Source organism: Equus caballus, chromosome 6 (genome assembly GCF_041296265.1).
Source record: "Equus caballus isolate H_3958 breed thoroughbred chromosome 6, TB-T2T, whole genome shotgun sequence".
In the NCBI taxonomy this organism is placed as follows: Eukaryota; Metazoa; Chordata; class Mammalia; order Perissodactyla; family Equidae; genus Equus; species Equus caballus.
The window spans coordinates 6,265,742-6,282,015 of NC_091689.1; the positions used below are offsets into that span (position 1 = coordinate 6,265,742).

The window sequence follows — 16,274 nt, forward strand, 5'->3', positions numbered from 1 at the left end:
ATGGAGTCAGAATGCAGGAGCCAGCATCAGTGGTGCTTAAAGATCCCCAGCTGATTCCACGGGTGGCCAGGTTCCGGCGCCGTCTCCTGGTGTGTCCCTCCGCCTCTTGGCAATATTTCGCTCCAAATACCTGCCCAGAGGGCCCGGCAGAAAGGCCTTCTGGTGGCTCGTTCCCTGGAGCTGGGAGGTGTTCGGTCTCTGCATCTTGCTTGGGGCTCCAGGGGACGAAGTGGGAATTCTTCTTTGTCTCTTTCTGTCCTCACCTCTCCCCTTTCTCCTCCCAAGTCAAATCCCAATCAGGGAGGCAAGAGAGTGCCCCCACTGCCCAGAATGAAACGGTGACCCCAGGGAGCAGAGGGAGAGTGGGCCTGGTCACTGCCTCATTCCTGTCGGTTCTGACTTCCTCATGGCCGTGTAAGGAAGGGGAGTTGAGTCCCCCTAGACCAACTTCTGCTTCAACGATGGTTTTCTTTTTTTTTTTTTCATTCATTAGAACCCTTCCTCAAATGAAACCCTGTGCAGAAGCTTGACATGCGACAGACAGAGGTGGGCTGGTTCTGGCTGGGAGAACCAGGGGTGGCCAGGCAGGGGCCTCAGGCCGGGGTGGGGCTGTCTGGTGGGCACAAGGACCAGGGACATCATGCATGAGGCTCTGAGGCTGGCTCCACAAGGCTGCGGTCTCTGTCTACACCAATTTCCTTGTAAATTCAGAATGGGGGGCAAACGTGGCGGCTCCCCCCCCCCCCCCGCCCCGCATACGCCCTTGAACCAAAGCAGCTTCTTCTGTAATGTTTTCCTTACTGGGAGGACACGTAAGACACTGTGTGATCATGGGGCTCCATGACTTCAAAAAGTTCAAAACCCTTGACTACATGAAGCCTCGAAGGACACCTCCCAGTCTATTTTCACTCATTTCTCCCACATATACCTATGGAGTGTTTACCAGGCTGTTCCAGGCACATCAGTAAACAAAACTGACAGATATCCAAGACAGAGAACATCCCACATTCTCGGGGAGCCCCCGGGCTTTGAAACAAAGTCATAGAAGTCTCCCCTGTTAAAATTCAAAGCTTATCACATGATGTTTTCCCAATTGTCATCATATTTCCGTACAGCAAGAAGTCAAGAAAGACTCCGAATGAACGTGTGAGAGAAGCAGACACAGAGTGATGGGCACTTTTCCTTGCAATCCCGCGGTGAATTTGTAGGGAAAGCAGAACTTGAACTCATAAACTGTCTCTTCGTGTGAGTCATAATGTCCCACAGGGACGACCCCAGTTTCCTCCCTGCCCTCTTCTCTGTCAGTGGTTTCACTCAGGACACTCAACCAGCCCTACACCCCCTGCCCCCAACTCTTGACTCTGAGCTGTCTCCTTTTCTTTTCTTGCTTGCTCTCTTTCTTTTTTTAATTGAGATTCATAATAGTTTACATCACTGTGAAATTTCTGAGCGGTCTCCTTTTCACTTCATGGTACGAAAAACCACAACACCTACTGGAAGCAACCAGTATACAGAGGGGTTAATTCAAGGTCACACCCAACTCTCGGACATCTCCACCTTCCTTCCTGAGAGTGTGAGTTTCACATGACAAGCCATCCAGAAGAGGAAACTTCCATCCCACCTTCTTCTTGGTGGTAATATGGTGAAATGATGCCAAATCCAGGAAGGGGTAGTGTTGAGGAGATAGAGAAAAGGAGGGGCCGATCTCATGTGTTAGTATAAAAGTTCATTTCTAGGAGCGCCAAAGACCCCAGAGCACCCTCCTTCCGTTCACTGGTTCCTGTTCTGAAATTGCGCCTGTCTCATTCCCATAGCTCAAGGCTCTGGTCCTTGTTAAAATGAAGATGCTCCTAATAAAGGTGATAGTTTAAACTGTTAGCAGCTATTTATACCTCAGTGTGAATGATGGATCCAGAGTAAGTTTTGTTTCATGAGGCGTAGAACACTGGGGGCTGAGATGTGGAGGAAAAGGTGATATAGAAACAGACAGAATGTAGACCAAAGGTGAACTTAACAGTATTTCTAGGTTGTGAGTCCACAAAGAGGTACCTGCTATGGCTTCGTTAAAGTGAGAAGCCCGCATCGGATCTGACTGATATTCCAGGACCTGTGGGCTGCACTCAAAAAAGACGTAAGTGTGGCATCTCTGTCTCCCCAGAGGCAGTGGGCTTCCTCCTCAGCGGCTGAGACTTCCCTTCCCCTCTGGGTCTGGCATAGAGATAAGCATACCATTATCACAGACTGTTGGGGACCCAAGGAGCAGCCTTATTTACGACCAGAAAAGCACCAACGTCCCCTGAAATGCAGGGCTTCCGGTGCCGCGGGCTGGAGAGCTCTGCTTGGGCGAGGCCTTACCTAGCAGCCTGGCTGCACACACGGCTGGAGGAAAGAGAGAGAGATGCGGAGATTTCCACATGGAGATGGAAAGTGAGGCGTTCACTGTGCCCAGGCGCAGGGGTCAAGGAAAGAGGGGTTGAAGCTCTGTCACACCCAACCCTCCCTGCTCCTGGGAGGGGCGGACAAACCCTCTCCTAAGGAAACGTTCCCTGCACCCCCCCCCCACACACTCTGCCTCCGCTGAGTTAGGGTGGGCTTCCTTCCCGGAAGGGGGCTCCACAGGGCACACAAAGGAGAGGAAAGCAATAGGACTGACCCACGAAGACCCTGCTCGCTTTCTGGCGTCGGTCTCTCTAGGATCCATCAGAAATGACGAGCTGGAAGATGCTCCGATTAATTGCTTTCCGGCTCTGAGATGGCACCTCCATCGCCAGTCAAAGTTTTAATTAATCATGCCAGCAGATGGGCTGTCACGGCCGGAGCGGCCAGGGTAATGAACTCATTTATTATCAGCCTCTGTCAGCGGGAGGCCATCCGGGCTTCTGGGAAAAGAAGAGAGGCTCCTGACACCAGAGCCCAGGACACGTGCAGTTTGGGGGAAATCTCTGGAAATGCTTTGGTTTCAGATCATCCACTGGCCTTTAAGAGGGGCGCGGGAGGAAGGGGTGGGTAGCAGGAAGGAGATTGTGACTCAGGCTGCAGGAAGGGGCCTCGATAGCATGGTGCTCTAGATGGCGCTTGAGGCTGGCCTGGCCCTCTGGTGCCCCTGCACCCACCTGACTCATGGAGCCAGGGTGACATGGGGTAGCCAGGGCATGTGTTCTTGCACAGGGCATCACTTTGACCCGCCAGTCCTCAGAGGTCAAGGGTCAGGCCCTAGGGGTGAGTGGCTAGATTTTGTGCCCTGGGTTTTCTTGTTCATTCTCTCTGATGCCCACACCATGTTATGCATGACAAGTCTTTAATAAATGCTGTCGAATTAATGGAAGAAAGGATAAATGAATACATATGTGTGGAGTGCCCAGCATGGAAGCCACCACTATGAGAAGAAAGCTTTGTTGGAGTCCACCTTAGGGCGGAGATTCTCAGCAGCATTGAAGGAGAAGCCTCGGTCTAAAAGACCCCTTCTTGCTTTAGGGACTTACAGGATTCCTCTGACAGGACTGGGGCAGACAGAATGCAGAAGCATGGCGACTCAAGTAGAGAGGCCAAGGAATGGTCACAGGGTGTCACAGTCAGAAGGGACGGTAAGAACAACTGGTCCACCCCCTCCTTGGCTGAGGAGGCTGAGGACCACCAGAGTGGAGGCCTTGGGTCACCCCGCTAGTCAGCAGCACGGGGGGCCTGGACTCCAGTCTCCTGGCTCCCACCCCCTATTCTTTCAATGTCTCCAGGCCTCTTGAAACCCCCTCCACAGCCTGCTCGCCCAGGTCATTCAAAGCAGCCCACCCTGTGTCCAGATGACCTTGGTCCCCTGCTGTGTTTATTCTGCCCTTTGGGTTGACATTTGTGTTTTGTCTACAGAGCAGAATTGTCCTTTTCTCCTTCTACAGTTCGTGTGGGGAGAAGACCTTTGATCAGCAGCCCCTTCCTTCTCCTGCGGTGGCCTGAACTCGGAGGGTATAACTGGGATGGAGCCAGGCCACCGCCTTACGTGTGTGCACACATGGGAGCAGCCTGGGCCTCCTCGCTGTGGAATGGCCGGGGTGTCTGCTGTGATGGGGCACACATCTCCTTCTTGGTTGAGCAGTAAACAAGGACTGTTCGGTTGGGCCTGTTTCCTTGGAGCATATCTTCATGAATATTTGCTGGTGCAGGGAAGTGATGAAGTACCCATAGTCCGCACTATGAAATCAGAAAGTCTCTGAAGGAAGAAATTGGCACTCTGCGGCCATAGTCCTAAGAGAGAAGACAGGAACCATTTTCCTATGCCTCCTGTGTGCTGGTCAGATTAAACGGCACAGAGGGGTGAGCTGCTGAACGCTTGGTTGTAATTTTGCAAGACTGATGGCAATCACTTATCCTACACCAGCCGTGCCAGGTACTGTTATAAGCACCTTACGTACTTTAGATTTCCCATTTAGGAAAATGAGGCACAGGGAGACCAAATCACTTTTCCATGTTCACACAAGTCGTGAGCGGTGAGAGCCAGATTTAGATTTCAGTGGTCTGGCTTCTAAATCTGTGCTCCTAGCCACTGTGCACGGTCTCCTTGGGAAGACAGCGCAGGGAGGCCCGGGGGACATCTCCCCAAGTTCTGGCAAAGGAGAAATGGACCGCCGGAGTTTTATGGTCAGCCTCCTCAGAAGCACGTCCACATACTCAAACCGTGTTATTGGAGAACAGAATGAATGCTCAGCATTTCGAAGGCTCTCAGAACTGAACAGAAGCTCAGGCTGCAGGGCCTGCAGGGGTGGGTGCCTGCATCTGCCCTGGCCCAGGGCCTTGAGAGAGGAGAACGCCTATGTGTGTGGCTGGACTGGAGCTGAGAGCTGGGCAAGTGTTGCAAGGCTCCAGGTGAGGAAAGTGGCTTTAGGAAACGTTTACACAGCCTGTCTGTGTGTGCTTTGTCTCATAGAGACACGAACACAGAGAGATGTCTCCACAATTAAAAGCAATGGCAAACATGTGATGATAAAAGAAAACGCTAGTCTTCTTTATTGCCAGGGGTCAGTAGGGAGTGGTGAGGACTGTGGCCAGCTGTAGCACACGCACCCTCTATAAGGGACAGCTGCTGCTCAGTGATAGCCATGTGGGAATATGGATTAAGTGTTATATTTTTTTTGAGAGCAACTATAAATCTAGACTTTTAAGTGAAATATCTGGACTTCTTCAGGTGGGCTCATAAGTTTGAAACTTTAAGTTCACTTGTTGCCCCTGAGCTGTGGCTTGAAGACCCCACTGGGGAAGGTGGTATCCTGTGGTTTTGGCTCAGGTCAACTTCATTGCAAACCATCCACTCTAGCTAGGAGAGGCCCCATGCTCCACATGGCCCTGCGTGGCACACAGGGACAGTGGCAGGTGGCGGTGGAGCCAGGCAGATCTCTTGTCAGGACAGTAAGACCCAGGGACAGGGAGGACCCCTAAAGGCTGACAGTGAACTTCCTGCCTATTAGCTTACGGGTGGCTTTAATCTAAATTGGAGGAATCAAAAGGATGTGACCCTTCTTGGTGTCCTGGGTGAAGGAGAGCAAGCAATTCATACCACTTATAACAGTTTCTTTTCATCCCCTCACAACAGCCCTGGGAGCTAAGAAGCAACCACATGTTGTTAACAGATTCAGATGGGCTAGCGGACCCAAAGGGACACAGCAAATGGGATAGTAAACACATGCCCAAGTGCCTGGAATCAGGCGGATTGGGGTCCTCGGCCCAGCACTCAGCAGCCACGTGGTTTGGAGCAGCTTATAGCCCATGGGGCTCCATTTCCTCGTCTCTGTAAAGTAAGCGGGAAACGATACCTATTAGCCCTGTTGTAGGATGGAATTTTTTAATGTACGTGTCAGCTGTCACTACTGTTACCAAGTCCGAGTTGTCAGACATCCAAGCCCACGTAGCCCTTATTCGAGAGGTGCGACACACTGGCATTTGAAGTTTTAGGGTGGAAACGAGAACCTAAAATATCTCATTAGTACTGCATACATTGATTACGTGATGGAATGTTAATACCTTGGATAGAGTGGGTTAAGTAAAATATCACTAAAATTAATTTCACCTGTTTCCTCCTCATTTTTTAGTGTGGCTGCTAGAAAGTTTAAAATTACACGTGTCTCGCATTAACTGCCTTTTGGACAGCGTTGGTCTGGAACCTGGAATAACGTCCGACACAGAGTCGCCCCTCAAGAAATGTATGTTGAATGAATGAGCGATTTCCATAGGTTTCTCAGGCCTTCCCTCTTGAGCCACATGCCCTCTCTGGCTCCCCTGTCCCTGCAATGAATCACCTCTGCACACTCCCAGCTGTCATCCACTGTTAGACAGCCCTCCCTCTCCCACAGCCCAAGTCACAGAGGGCGGAGGCCCCAAGAGATGACACACACCCAGTAACTGACAGAGCAGAGAGTGGAGCCAGAATGTCCGTGCCAGGACCTAGGCACGTCCACACTACCTGTTCTACCAGGGCATCCCTGGAGTTTTATAGACGTGTCCTCATAGAGACAGGTGGAAATTCTCAAGGTGAGGCAGAGCAAGTGGTCACATGGCTACTAGTGCAAAATGAGCTCTCGGGAAACCATGCCATCCCTCCTCTGAGACCTTGACCCCCAAATTAAGGTGAAGCCTAGGCCCAAGCACCCTGCGAAGCATTGAGGTTGCAGCCCTTGAAGACAGAAATCAACAGTACTCTCATTTGGGGCCTTCTGTCATGTCTTTAAGTAAAAGGGCCTTGGGGTGTCCTTGTAATAGTGATAATAGTATTGAAAAAAGCCAAAAGAGTTGGCAATAGCTGGCTGGAAGTCTCCAAAATCATTAATATTATTGATCCGGAGAGGCTGTCAAGTGGCACTTGCTGGATTATTTCTTTCTCTCAGTTCCACTAACAAACACACACACACACCCCACCACCACCACAGTGCAGAGTCAGGGTCCAGGGAATCATGTGCTAGTCAGTACAAGATTTTGGAACAATACACTTAGAGTCAATTAAATCCAAATGTGAGGCAGTTATATACTGGCATAAATACATGCAGGGAGGAGGGCCAAGAAAGGCAGGTGGCAGAGCCAGATAAGAAGGACCAGGGTGTGCAAGAATGGTGAGAGTATATGACAAATGGAAGACAGGATTCTTTTCCCTAGAGTTGATCACTTTCTGGAAATGGCCGTAAGTCTCTCTGGCCTGTTTCTTCTTAGGATCTCAGAGCACTTTACAGGTCACATTCCTTCTCCCCAAACCGTGATAAGGCAATTGGGTGAGCAGAAGCTGGTCTTTCCATTGAGCGGGTGGGAACGAGAACTCACAGCACAGCTAGAGCAGATCTAGAAGCCAGGCTTTGCAAGTCACAGACACCAACGTTGCTCAATTGCATTGTGACAACAGGTCATTCCCCAGATGCTTAGAGGCCCAAAAGGGGGAACAAGCCTTTGTCCTCACTCTGGAGAATCTGAGAGTTTCATGAAGAAGAGAACAGAAACACCTCATGTTCAAGGGAACTCGGACCGAGACAAGTCAACAACTAGCCACAACCGGATAGGGCATAGACGTAAGTAACAGAGACAGCTGGAAACAATGGTACTAGCAGAAAGTAGAACTGAATTTTAAAGGTGGAAGGGGGTGTCATTTGACTGGAAAGGAAGGATGGGGCCTTTGATTCAGCGATGGAGGCCTTGAGCCCTCGAGGCATGGAGTGAGCAGGTGGGTAAGCTGATTGTCCTTGCTGGTGACCAAATGGAGCAGGTGCGGAATGTTCTTGAAGTTGCTTTTTAGACTTAGTCCTTACGCAAGATGAGAACAGAGAGCCTGGAGAGAAGGAACTAGTTTGGACCAGAAATCATCCTTTTGGTCACGGCTGTTATTGGTGGTCTTGCCATCTTGCTTAATCAGCAGTATTTGTCAATAAAACTGAGTTGACTGTGTGTTCTCAGGGCTCCCACCCGCCACGATGTTTTCCCAGAGCTGGGAGGGCTGAGCTGTGGGAACCAGGTTTGGCCGGCTCCCTGAAAACATCCACCTGCTGGGAGCTCCACTTGTCTCCCTGCCATCATGGTGAACATGACACAGAGCACAAAAGTGGGGCAAGTGGAAAAGTGAATTGAAATAAAGAAAATGAAGCAACCTGTGAAAAACCAGCAAACAAGACTACATCAGCAGTGAAAGTCAATGAGGCAGACACCATCTGGCCCTGAAAGTGAATGGAGCAGAAAAGGACGGGCTTGCCTCCTGGGGATTTGTGCTTCAACTGGGCACAGAGTCACATCCGTGCCTGCCTGAGACTAGCCTGGGGTCGGGGCCGGGGGGAGCGGGGGCGAGTGTTAATATGTTTCTGCAGAGCAGGACATTAGAGAGAGAATTTTTTCCCTTCCTAACATATCAGGGCACATTTTCACCTAATGGAAACTTCAGCAGCAAGAGTTATAGTAGCTGCTTCATTTCCATCTTCACACAGAGCAGAATTCAGGGATTTGAATACAATAGAGTTGTCCATGAGAGAGGTACAGCCGGTTTTCTGATCTTGCATTGACTCATTTGTTCCTGCATTCATCCATCCTTCCATTCATTCATCCCTCTCTTCGTCTCTTTTTCCATCACCACTGGTTTAGTCCATTGCTAGGGCCCCCTCTCTGGCCAGCCTGCCTCCCTCTGAGCCCTCCTTCACATGGCCACCAGAGCCTCTTTCCAAGCCCAGATCTGCTCTAATCGCCTCCTGATCTTCAATAACTCCCCACTACTCACCACAATAACCCCCATGATGGAGCCATTCCAACCTGCAGACCCCGTCTCTTGCTGCATCCTCCCTCCCCACCCCCCAGCCTACACTCCATCCATGCTGAACTCTTACAGGCCACTCAGGAGCCACACGGCTTCATGCTTTGGTGTCTTTGCTTATGTAGGTCCCTCACCCTGGAACGTCTTCCTTTTTGTCTTTTCCCGCATTCCGCCACCTAGGTGCCTACTGACACCTCCTTCAGTGTAAAGACCAAGTGTGGCAGCCATGAAAATATGCTGTTCATGTCTCCTGCAGTGGGGAGCATAATTGACGATGCTCCAGCTGCTGCCTGCTGGCTCTGCCATCATGTTCATGCCGAGGCCGTGATTCCTGGGGGCTGTTGCCAGCCAGCAACTGCGCACAGCAGGGCACTGAGGCAGCCCCATCCAACGAGATGTGAGGTTCCTCTGGTGTGCACCTTTGGCTCAAGGACTCCCCATGGGTCTGGCCAAACCTTTCTTGAAACTGCCCTGAAGTCCAAGACCCTTCCTACCCTACCCTCCTTTTTCCACAGCTGTGAGGCCTACGTTGTGGTCTGGAGCGCTTCCTGCTTTCTGCTCCCTCCACCAGTGAGTCTCTTGCTTGCCTAACCCTCTCTTTCATCTGCTTTTCCATGGACCTGAACTAATGTACCAGGTTAGCAACACCTCTTTCTTGAAGACTTTCCTAGCCTCCCTCCGGAGGAATTGACCCCTCTCTCCCTCACACCCTCCCCCAGCCGTGTGTGCGCTTTTCCTGATTGCACCAATAACTCTTCGCTGCAATTATCTGTTTATATGGCTGTCTCCATCTCCCAGGCTGAGACTCCCTGAGGCCAATGAGTTCACTGCTTTTTTTGTCTTGTTAACATCACTGCCTAGTGCAATGCCCGTTGGATTCAGAGGCACCATACATGTTTATGAAATGGATGAATGATTGATCTCTTCATTCATTCGTCAGTTCCCATTGTCCTAGACCGTGTGTTAGGTACTGAGGATAGAGAGATTTCATGCACCAGAGCCCCTGCCTGTAAGGTCCTCTCAGGCTGTTTGGTGGGGTTCACACGCAGATAACTATTTTATAAATGAAATGGAATAACTGCTATCAAAATGGTACAAGCAAAATGAAGCAAGAACCAGAGGAAGTCATCATTGATTCTCCCTAGGTGGAGGAGGAAGGAGGAAGAGTCAGGCAAGGCTTCCCAGAGAAAGCAGCATTTGGACGGGGCCATGTGGGCTCTGTAGGAATCATGCAGAGACTCTGAGAGGAAGGATCTTCCAGGCCAGAGAGACTGCGTAAACAAGGGCACAGGTGACAGTGACGTGGCGAGGGCTGTTGTTATTTTATTATGAAAAATTTCAAACACTCACAAGAAAGAAAATGCCTCATTGTTTTACGTTTCCTGTTGTTGTTGCTCCGGAAGAAGGCTTTGTCAATTTGATGTTTGTCTGTTTACTCTGCCTGATTCCCTAGGGTTTCCATCTGCCTGGGAGCCCAGAAAGCATTTGTTTTCAGTTTCTCCACATTGTCAATCTCCTTGACTGACTTTCCCAAGTCACATCTGGCAGGCTCCAAGGCCAGGATGGCGCCTTCGAGGCTTCAGGCATTTGGCTGGACAGGCGGGATTCAGTGACTGTCCCCAGCTGACTCGTCCCTGGGCAGAGGACTGACAGCGTCCTGTTATCAGAGCTCAGTGGCTCTGAGGGCTGGAGCCTGGCATGGGCATGGGGAGGGGGCGCTGGCATCATACATTCCGTCCACCATCGTCTGCTGTTGGCAGGCACCATCTGGCTCTGCTTGAAAATCCTAGCCTAGGGAGCATTTGGAAGGTGGGAGAAGAGCAGTGGGAGAGGGAAGGGAGAAGAACCAACTGTCTGCAGCCTGGATGATGCTGGCTCTGTGCTGGCCAGCTTTGCCTGCGGTTCTTTCAGCAGAGCTGGGCCAGCAGGAGGCCATTCTCAAAGAGCTTGGCTATGGATGCGCTCAGTGCCTGTCAACCAGGCAGGCGCTCCTCTCAGGTGTGTGCTGGCAGCAAAACCCAAGATCTCTGCTCTCCAGAGGCTGCTCTAGAAAACCTCTGGTCTGGAGGCCCATGGCCAGAGTGAAGATGGGGAGGCCACTCCTATAGTCTGACCTGAGACCCTCCTCCTTGCCCTTGCCCTCCTTTTGAGCAGTGAATAAAGTCTCAATTGCAGATTTCCTTGTTCTCAAACTTTCCTTATCACAGAATCACAGAACCACAGACAGTGGAGGCCCCCCCGACCTGGAGTCCTCTGCTCCATGCTCCTGTGGGGCAGCCCCTCCTCGAAGCAGAGTTCTCAGGAAAGATGAGCTAGGACTTCCTCCAAGTCCAAGGTATGTATTTTATGAAAGGATTTTAATTATTGCTTTCAATGGTTACTTGATATACCACTGTATTCATGCACCATCGTTTTTTAAATTACACAAATATCACATGAATTCATTCTTCTTATTAAAATGCAAACAGCATAAACAGAGAAAGTTCCTCTGCACACCCCAAACCTCACCCTGTCCCAGAAACAAGTGCCTTCTCAGTTGGGTGGTGTCCTTGCACATTCTCCTGAAACATGAACTGCGGGCGGGTTTTTGTTGTCATTCTCCATCTATGTGATCATAGATGATAATTTTCAGTTAACAATCTACCTGTCCCTGTTACTCCCTCCAGGTCTCTCTGAGCCAGGTGGTATCCCATGGCTTCAGTGTCTCACCCTTCATCACTCCTACGTTGACAGACATTTAGATTTTCTCCAATTTGTTTCATGATTACAATGGTACCACTCTGATGCTCATTTCCCAAGCTTTTGGAGAAGGCAGCATCTGCTGCTATCTCTCCAGGAGAGTCCCAAAGAAATGGAATCCCTGGGTTGAGGAATATGTGCATTTTAAATTCAATAAAATGCTTCTAAATGGCCCTCAAAACACAGCACACTGATTTATCCACCCACCCACTGGATGAGGGGGATGCCCAGGCTGGCCTCCCAGCATCCAGTCTCATCTCCTTTCCCTGGGTGCATTCCACAGCAGGAGCTGGCAAAGATAAATAACACTTTCACAGCCCCGCCTGCAGCTAAAGGTGGCTAGGTGACACATTTCTGGCCGAAAAATGATACACATGGAAGCGTCTAGGAGCGGAAACGCAGTTCTGGGAAAGCTTTTGCTTTCCTGATGTAAAGGAAGGATGTGATTGTGGCCGTCCCTTCTCCTTTGTTTCCTGAACTATGGTACCCACCAGTCAATGATGCGATTACAGCCATGGGTCACAAATCAACATGCTAAGGATGCTAGAGCAGAAAGACAGAAACAGCCTGGGTCGCTAGGGGCACCACTGAGCAGCTGGACCGATGCCAGCAGCCACCGACTCTGGACGACTCATTACAGGTGAAAAATACACCCTTTTGTTTAAGCTCCTGCTAGTTGAGTGTCTCTTGCTTGCAGCTGAATGAAAACCTAAATGAGACAGACTCCTGGTGCCAGGTACCCACTTGGTTTGAGTTAACCTTCTTGTTATACACTACGGTAATGGGACAACTTTCCTATTACTCTATCAAGCAATAAAATGATAATGGCAGTAATGTACTCACTGCCAACTTCCTATGCATTATCTCTGATAATAGTAAAGATCCTGAGAGGCAAACGGATTATTATTTTAAAGCTGAAGAAACCAGAGACCAGAAAAGTTAAGTGCCTTGCCTACGTTCACAAAGGATTCTGACCTAGTTCTGGCTGCTTCCATAGCTCCCCATTCTTAAAGTCAGGACCCCAGAGCGGCTTACTGAATCCAGTGAGTGGCGGTAGGTGGCACATGCGTAGGGCCAGGCCGTTTACATGGCCACTGCCAGAGAGAACAGGGAGCCTTTGGCTCTGGCCAGTGGGTCAAGGTCTTGGTCTGAGCTTTGCCTCTTCCCTTATGCTCTGAGTCCTGGTGTCCTGGCTTCTGTCCTGTGTCCTCATAACTGGATCCTTCCGGTTCCTAAGCCCTTAAACCAGAGTTCTGACTATAGGTCTGTCGGCTTTTCACTGTAGGTCCCTCCGCTGTCTCCCTGATGCAATCTTCAGAAATTTTTTAAAAGATACTGTTCAAAAGAACACTCTTTGATGTATGCCTGTACATTTTTATCTTCCTATTTAATCATTTGATGACCTAGAACAGGTTCATAAACATCACTAGGGGAGTATAATGGTTACAATTGCTGCCACCATGCAAACTTGGACCCTTGACCACTAGGAAAGGGGAGCAATCCATTCCAGTTTGGCCCCCAACCAACATGCCATGGATTTAACCCGAAGCTTTGTCATGGGATATTTGGAAATCTTTGTATTCATAATGGATTTTTTTTTGGTTGAAAGTGACATAAATGCAGCTCAGACTAACGTAAGGAAAATGGAATTTATTGGCAAATGTCCTGAGAAATCTAGTGGAGGAACTGGTTCAGTCATGGAATCAGGAGAGAGTCAGGATCATGCCTCTCCTGCTCTTTGATTGGCGTATCTCTGCTTGACCCTATTCTGAAGATAGATACTTTCCACAACACAGCAGGTGGGATCTTTCATTTTCCCAGACTTCCGGCTGCAGCCATAACAGAGGGAAACAGTGTTTCCTACCAGCTCTGATGGGAAAGTCTCTTGGAGGACCCAGATTGGCTTCAGTCACATGCCCATTTCTGAACCAGTCCCTGTGGGCAGAGAAGTAAGATACTTTGGTCGCCCGAGCCTGGTGACCATCCCACTCCTATGGCTGGAGTGATTTCAGCGGTTTGGCCCTACCAAAACCATGTGGAATGGGTTTCCCATGGGAAAGAGGGTTTCTGTGTGCTCGGTAGACAAAAGCAACTGGTGTCCACCAAAATGATTTGAGGAGTTGTGGGTGACATGCGATAAGCTTACTCCTCTATGGATGACATGAGATAACGCCTCAGCCTTGAGGCTTTTGAGGGAGGGACCAGGGCTTACGATAAAGTCACCATGATTCACTAGGCAGGTAGAGGTCTCAGGCTGCTCGTGGCAGGGCGGGGAGGCAGCTCCAGAATTTCTATATCTGTTCTTTGAAGAGATACAGCAGTCTGTGCTGGAAGGTACAGAGGGTCCTCCTCTCAACAAGTCGCCCATTGGAACAGCCACTACCTGGGACAGAAGAGGTGATATCCCAAATCCACCCTCTGACAAAGAGGCTCCTCCAACCAAGTGATATGACGGAGCTCAGGGGACCTGAGAGAGACAGACCTCTTCCTGCTCCTCAACGATTGAAATCACACCACTTGTAGAGTTATTCCTCTTGATTAGGAATTATCTCCTCTTGAAAATGCTAATTCCCAAGGAGAGGGAATATTATAAACTGACCTATTTACGGTTAGTAAGAATAAACTTGTCAGGCTCTTTCATGAGAAATATTTTTGATGAGAAATGCTGAGCCTCTGTCTAGTAACTGGACAGTGAGGTCCTTGAAGTGGTCATATCTGATTTATAGTTGAGATGCCCGCCTGGCAAGAACCTGCCCCATAGCATTCTCATTCCAGGTTTTCATATGAATCATCTTCAAGTTGCCTCCAAATTGCCAGTAAAACTATACTATACACACCTGTGAGTGGTACTATTTTGGGTGGGAGGGAGATTTAAGGAGGAATCATGTCCAACATTTACATACATAGAATCGAAATAAAGGGATTGCTGTAAGACAGAGAATGGAAACCTCGAGTTCAGAAGATTCTGGAAATTGGAGTAGGAAGCAACTGGAAATATTTTAGGGTCTGAAGGCATAATCCTTCCCATAGGATGAGGGATGAAGAGGTTTGAGCTGAGCTCAGCTGACTTTGAGGGGCAGGTGACACAGATGGCATCTAGGTTACATCCAGCTAGTGTAAGGCTCATTCATTTTCCTGCAGTGCCTCAAATCAGGGTCGACCTCTGAAATGCATCTCCACTCTTCTGAGAGGCGGTATCACGCAGTGGCCAACAGCTCGACATATGGCAGCACACTGCTGCAGTGTACATTCTCGTGCTGCCGAGTGTGGCTCCGCGACCTTGGGCAACTGCTTACCTCTCCATGCGTTAGTTTCCTCACCTGAAAAATGGGAATAATAGCAGTTCGCAACTTTGTGGGGTTGTTTTGGGGAATTAAATGAGTTAACATACATAAAAAGTTTGAGATGAGGTTTGGCATGTGGAAAGTACTACATGTTTAGCTATTTTTATTATTGCCCCAAAGTGGTTGGGGAAAGGACAGCCTCATTAGGGGCAGAGACTGAGCATCCACTTTCTTATTTAACAGACACAGAGCAGATTACCTCTCGCCGTCGGCGAGGGCCTCTCTGGAACACAGACGCCCTGGGAGCAGCCTGGGCCGTGCTACCCACTGTCCCGCTTACGGCACCTCTCCTGCCAGCGGGGCCTTAGATGGACAGCAGAGCACCAGACTCCAGCCAGCACCAGAAGTACTGAGGCTGCTCTGTTTACAGCACTTTTCCCTCTCAAAAATTAAAGCGGTATGGGCACAGGGTGAGCCTGCTTCTCTGTTCTTCCCCAAACCCCTCTGACCAGGGCTCCTCGTCTTCCTTAAACATCTACTGAGCCCTTGGGTCGGAACTGAGTGTGATGGTGGGGGCGTTTTGGTACATGGTATAGGTCACTCACTTAAAGAGGAGGGACTCACCCCTGTGGTCAGTGGCCAGGGGCCAGGAGGACACTGGAGGCTGCAGCTCTCCTTGGGTTGGGGCTTAGGCAGGAAGAAAGCCTTCGCCCAGTGGATTCTTGTTCCCATAATGGGCTTAGTGAGGAGTAGATAGGATATGCCGGAGGGAGAAAGAGGCAGGATGAGGAAGGACCTATGGTCCCCTATGGTGGGACAAGTAGGTGCTTAGCTAACCAGTTGGCTGCCAACCCAATGCGGCCCAGACCCTGGACTCAGATGTAGGGTGAGGCCAGTCCTAGATCCTTACCACTTAGAGTCATCTTGGAGTGTCACCCAATTGTCCAGGGCACCCAAGGACTTCCCAGTTCCCAATGCCATTCTGCCATAAAGATGGGTGGAGATGGGTGGGGAGGAGGTTTAGGATCCTTGCCTCATTGCTATAGGGTCAGACCCTTAAGGTGAAAATCATTCTGGATTGCTTATTACTAATGAACAAACAGGATAATTTGAGAAAAGGTGAGGAGGAATAATGCAAAAAGTGTTCCCCCATCTCCCCCCCACCTCCACAATATAATCAATTCTGCTTGCAAAGCACATTAGAGATTAGTTACTGTTGTATCCAAACCCACCTCTGCTGTATGTTCTGGGTCTCACCGGCCAAACAACGAGGAAGCAGTAAATTGTCTCCTAAGAGTCTAAACAAGTCTGTGATTTGGGTGGTTCTGTGCTCTAAGACAGTGACAGATTTGGTTCTCCTGATAGACAGGGATGAGGCCTTATAATTTTGGGGTCCTCCTAAATTTTGTGGGCTGTGACTAGAGCGCCTGACCCACCACTCTGCACCCTTCACTTAGAAGTGGGGCCAAAATTCAAGTCCCCAAATAGGATAA

At 49.7% G+C, this 16,274-nt stretch overlaps 1 long non-coding RNA gene across 1 annotated transcript; it reads left to right on the top strand.

Annotated features, from left to right (window-relative positions):
* The first annotated feature begins 7,402 nt into the window (after nucleotides 1–7,402).
* On the top strand, nucleotides 7,403–15,252 carry LOC111773828 (uncharacterized). The gene is made up of 3 exons (XR_002808453.2): nucleotides 7,403–7,535; nucleotides 10,966–11,093; nucleotides 15,025–15,252. It is a non-coding gene; the product is annotated as an uncharacterized lncRNA (long non-coding RNA).
* Nucleotides 15,253–16,274: the final 1,022 nt, after the last annotated feature.